General features: G+C 33.2%; 1 pseudogene; it reads left to right on the top strand.

Moving 5' to 3' along the window:
* Window positions 1-714: 714 nt before the first annotated feature.
* Window positions 715-5,474, top strand: LOC140857380 (plant UBX domain-containing protein 7-like; annotated as a pseudogene).
* Window positions 5,475-6,000: the final 526 nt, after the last annotated feature.

Genomic DNA, 6,000 nt, shown 5'->3' with positions numbered 1-6,000 from the left:
TTCAATGTCATATATGATTGATAATGAAGTTTGTGTCATCATCATGAATCATAAAATGAAGGATTTCTGAACTTTAGGAGAAAAATTAAAATATCAAGTTGTTTATCATAGTTTATGTAACCAAAAAAAAAAAAAACATGTGCCAAAAAAAAAGTTTATTACGGTTATGCACTGATTATTTAAGAGGTATTAAGTCAAGCACAGTAAAAGAATTTTTTGTGCCTGAGTAATTTAGATTGATTATGTATTCAATTCCTGCCTGCTTCATGATATCCTGCTATAGTATTTCCGGAGATTTATGTATTTCATGAATTATTGATTAGAATCAAATGTTAAAATTTAATTTATATTTTGCTATTGCATATTGTGAATATTAAGGTTTCTTATTTTGAGACGTTGTGGAATATTTATGTTAATTTCTATGAAGTAAGAGGTTTTGATGCTTAAGATTTGGATCATGGGCCATTTAAGCATTCACCGTGATATATTCTTTGTAAACAACAAGAATTAAAGCATATTTACGTAATATAGATATTTTAGCATCCAGTTATGAACATATTTTGGTCTCATTAATTAGATCTAATTAACCCGGATACTTTTCCTAATCAAATTAAAACAAAACAAAAAAAAATTCCCCCAATCCGACTCGAATTCGTCCATCTCGCTCTATTTATAGTGCCATGAAACACGTTGGCTCTCGTTAATTAGAAGAACATGGGGAGCCCTTGCGATGAGTGCAAGAACCAACTGATCTCGTCTTTCCTGGAGACTGCTGTTGGCCCGTCCGTCGAGACCGCCGCCGAGTATCTCCGGGTTAGAGTTTAATTTCTTTGCGACATGTCTTGAATCATCCTCCAACGTTCGACTATTTGACTTCTTGTGCTGTGAGGACTCCGCAGGCCACCTATTGGAGGCTAGAAGAAGCTCTTGAGCTGTTCTTTGCTCGAAGTGAGGGTAGTGAGTCGTCGTCGTCTTCCTTCAGCTCGCCGCGAGTTGATATAAATCCAAGTGAGTGGAACAAGAGACCCATCGATCTAGTCGATGTTTTATTAGATTCTTTGCTTTATGATTCTCTTTTTGTTTGCAGTGGATGGGAGGCAGAGGAGAGCCATGGTGATCGATATGAAGGAGAGGATGAGACAGTGCCCCTATTCCAGTGAGGAGGGAGACTCTTTATGGTGATGTCTCGAGCTATAGGTATGCTTTTGGTTGTCTTGTTTAATTATTATGTGATTCATAAACAAGAGAACCAATGTGGATCATTTTGTTTGTGTTATCAAGTGATAGCCTTCTTGTTTGTTTTTTATTGATTTAATTCTGTAAGTTGCTGGAGTAGAGCATGTTAATGGATGCAGAGTATTTATTGACTTTGGCATGCTGATAATGAAGGGAAAAGACTATTCAAGAAATTTTTCCCATGAACAATGATTTTCTTTTAAGTTTTGGGTAAACCCATGGTGAACAATGTTTTTCTTTTAACTTTTGCACGAACCCATGGTGAGCAATATTTTTTCTTTTAATTTTGAGCAAACTTATGGTGAACAATGTTTTTTTAATTTTTGGGCAAACCCTTCGTGAACAATGTAAAAAGTGAACCATGTTTTTCTTTTAATTTTGGGCAAACCCTTGGTGAACAATGTTAAAACATGAAACTGCTATTATCTTCTTCCCCTTGAGCATTTTTAGTGGGGGAAGAATTGTAATGCTTACTTTCTCAATGGTGGGAAATTTATCATGGAGAAGTTGATTATAAAAGGGAATAAAAAAATCATGGAGGTTAATGGAGATCATCTTAAGTAAGTGGAAAACAATGGGCTTTTTTGTGAAGTACATTTTCTTGCTATGCGAAAAGCACTCTGATATCTATTATAGTCTGCAGGCTTGTGTTTGCTTGAGAACAATTTGGAGAATAATGCTAGGTTCATGAGGATAAGAAATCTGCTATAACTCAAGTGGCAGATGGAAAAAATTATGTTGCTTTAATCTTGTTTGTCATCCAATAACTTATTTCTTTCCTTATAGGACACTGTTAAAAGTCAGTAACTATTTATAAGCCAATGTATATTAAATTAATTGACCTGATTTATGGTAAGCAACTTATATCCGTAAGATTTTTGGCAAGAAGGACAGAAAAGTAGAGCCAGTTGAGTCTATGATTTTAACATGGTTTGCCAAGTTGACGGATATATCCGACCATGGCATGCATCATTTAAGAGAAGCATAGTCTTATCCTTCTAAGAATGCCCAACTAAGCAACACTTTTCTCTACCTGTGTCATATATCAGAATTTTCTTAATGTACACATGAAATCAATGGTGAGAAAAACGTAAAAAAGAGACAAAAATGGATGACATGTAAACATGTATACATTCCTATTTGTTAATTTTTCTCAGAATGTTTTTGTTGGCTTGCTTTCCCATAAGAGAACCATTCTCCCTTTTTCTCTGAATTGAGAATAAAAAAGAAGAAATCTACATTGTATTTAAAAAAAATAATTGTGATCTAAATCTTGCATTTTTTTGTTAGTTTTCTCAGCATGGCATCCTTTTTGTCGTCATTAGGTGATTTTCTTTGGTGCTTTAATTGCCCAAGTTTCCCACATAAAATATCCTTTTTCTTCTTTGATGATACCCCTTATCACATATCTATGATTAAAATATTATGTTATTTGGTTGATCTCTGATTGATCTTCTCTTTATGTTGTTATTTTAGATTCCAAAACATCGATGAGGAGTCAAGAAGCACTAGAATCTGGGAATCAAATCAAAGGGGTGAATCAACCTCAAGTGGCTTCCATGATAATCTTAGTTCCTTGTTTCGTGAACCTTCTGCCTTGATCTACCATGGGCCCTTTTTCAAGGTATGAGAATTATATCTTGACTCATTTTAGTTTAAATATGATCATTATTGTAAGATAGTTTTAAACATATTTCAGTGTATTTTATTAGCCTAACAAATCTTTTGGCTTATTGGTTGCAAGTTTTTGCAAATTTAGTGTAAGGTAGGAAATTGATGGTAAATGATTACTGACCAAAATATTTAGTATTCATTTCAAATATATTCTTATGGATTGCTTAAAAGAATAGTTGTGATTCCATAAACAATGCATCGATACCTTCCACCTTATACTGGTGATTGTCTTGAAAGGTTTTAAAGTTATAGAGAAACATGCAAGTAACATATTGGAATTTTTGTCAGCTCAACTCCTTTTTTTTATATTTTTTTTTTTGGCATGACTTCTCTACTGCACTAAGAGAGAGAAATGATCATGATTGACTAATGACATAATAGAAAAGGCATGGCTTGGATAATACGCTATGCAAAAAGTCCTATCTCAGATTATGTACCAACAAATACTAGCAGATAGGATATTCCAACAAATTCCCTTTTTCTCCTTTTTCTGTGATTCAATACTGTTTCCTAGATGCCCAAAACTAATAACCTCTCTGGTACGGTTCTGGAGAATGAGCCTTCTTAAAAAAAAGATTCTGAATACTAGAAGTAGATGAATAGTTGGTCAGTCATTTTTTCATCATTTTAGCCTACCATACAAATTGGATGGACCTATCCAATTTCTTTTTCTGATGTTTTCAGCTACCAGTTAAACAGCATAATAACTAGAATTTAATCATCTCCAGCAATGGCAATTTCAAAATGATGTTTATGATAGTGATAGCATTTCCCCATTAACCAGCATACATCTAGCCAAGGAGGGCACGACACTTCACAAACTATTCAAATAGGGTCTATCAATGAAAGGTGAAGCATACATGTGATGTTCTTTGTAAAAATATCTGTTGATTTTTGGATGAAAAATGAAAAAAGTTCAACTATTCTAGTATTTATTTCTTTTACTAATTTATTGTTGTTCCTTCATTTAATGTAATTACTGATCGTAGAATAGCATTTCTTTTAAATACAGGCAAAGGTAGATGCTGCTTTTCAGGATAGGTGGCTATTAGTCAACTTGCAATGCATGAAGAGTTCAGCTCACACTTGGTAATATGTTTTGAAAACCATTATTGTCGCCTATAGTATGGATCTTTCTAGATTGCAGTCCTGACTTGAAATTTTCTTTGTTGACTTGCTAAGCTTAACCGCGATCTCTGGTCAAATGAAACTGTGGCACAGGCAATCCAGACTAAGTTCATTTTCTGGCAGGTTTGTTTGTCTGAAGTAGTTTCGATAGGCATGAAATAGCATGAGATCCTCAAACATTTATTTTATATTCTTAGCCCACATGTCTTGACCTTTTCTTATTCAGTTATTCTTTTCTAATTTATAATATTTATGTGCACAAAAAAAGTAACATTGTTTTACAGATGCTTCTCTTTGCCAACAGATTTGTGTTGGTCTTGTTTATTTTTGTTTTCCTAGTTAACATTGTTTAGTTTTGTCTTGTTACTTTCCTTTCAATTGTAGATACTGAGATTTCCTCCTTTAACCAGATATCATTTTATTAAATCTTTGATTGCATTGATTTGGTGAATTTTTGTTTCTAGAAGTTTATAACTACAGTATTTCTTCTTTTACTTGTTAGTATGAATCAAAAAGTTTGTCACAATTAAATGCATTGCAGTTTATGATTTTAATCATGTACTCTGGCATTCTATTCTTACAAATAAATTGATTTTCGGACTCATGTATACGTAGTCTACACTTTATGGGATATGTAAAGTTAACTTTTTGTTTTATTAGTTTTACATTGAAACCTAATTAATGATGTTTTCAAATTAAGGCCTATTTTATGGTTTAAATTACTTAATAGGTTGGCATGCAGATACAAAAGTTCTAATGAGAGTTTTTTTAGGTAACTTGAAAATGGAAGCAAAATTTGTGGATCAACTATCTTTTTTCTTTTTCATTTTTTGCATCTTTTATCCTCTCATAGTTTCTAATTATATCCATGATATGTCATATGATTGTAGATGTATCGTGACAGTGATGAGGGAAAGAAGGTTTGCACCTACTACAACTTGGTTTCTTTACCTGCAGTTCTCATTATTGATCCAATCACTGGACAAAAGATGCATGCATGGAGTGGCATGATACAAGCAGAGCAATTCTTAGAGGTTGTCTATACTATGAACTTGTGATATTTGTGATTTCACTTATTTTTAGAAATCCAATTATTTGAAAATTACAAATTTGCTAATACCTATCTCTTTTAGTAACATGACTATCATATTCCTTTTATTGATTTTTATTAAACACATTTTATATAGCTTCTGCTTCCGTTCATGGATGTGGGTCCAAAGGAGCACATTGCACTTCCTCATAAGCATCCAAGGAAAATGTTGAGACTTCCATGCATGATATATCAGGTATTCTATCTGTAGTTTCAGCTTTAAGTTTTCTATATTACCATGCAGTTCATGTCCCTATCAAAGCCATATCCTGGTTGTTACATTTTCTCCAAATGCATCAGGAGTATATCCATCATCCTTGTTACATCATGCTGTAGTTCTTTTTGATGCAATTCATACACCGCAAACTACCAGAAGATTTACCTCCATGTAAGACTAGTGTTCAGCATATGGTCATATGACATATTTCTGCTATCTGAAAATGATTTTTTTCATTTCTGCAATTAAAGATATGTTGATTTGTGCTTTGTAAAGATAAACCCCCAACTCATTCACCTCCAATTGGGGGTTTCAAAGAATAATGTTTGGATCTCTTTACTACCATTTCTTGTGAATTTAGATCTTCGACTAATCCTTTTATGAAATCAGTGGAATGGGATCAAGTATTTCTCTATCATCATATTGCGCATTTTCTCTGGAACTTGGAACTGTACCATTTTCTCTGTCATCATATCATTTTCAGCATCTTGAACCTAATTGATCTAATGAGGTGCAACCTTGTAATTGTATTTTTTAAATTCTTAAACTTGTCAATATCGGTATATTGGTCATCTTGGTGCTTAAATGTCTGATTTGAGAGAAGTAGCTGATGTGGTAAGAAGTCATCAACATGTTGTTCCTAAACAAAACAAGC

Source organism: Elaeis guineensis, chromosome 4 (assembly GCF_000442705.2).
Source record: "Elaeis guineensis isolate ETL-2024a chromosome 4, EG11, whole genome shotgun sequence".
Lineage (NCBI taxonomy): Eukaryota > Viridiplantae > Streptophyta > Magnoliopsida > Arecales > Arecaceae > Elaeis > Elaeis guineensis.
Note: the sequence above shows the minus strand (reverse complement) of the source record. Positions and strands in the feature narration are given on the sequence as shown.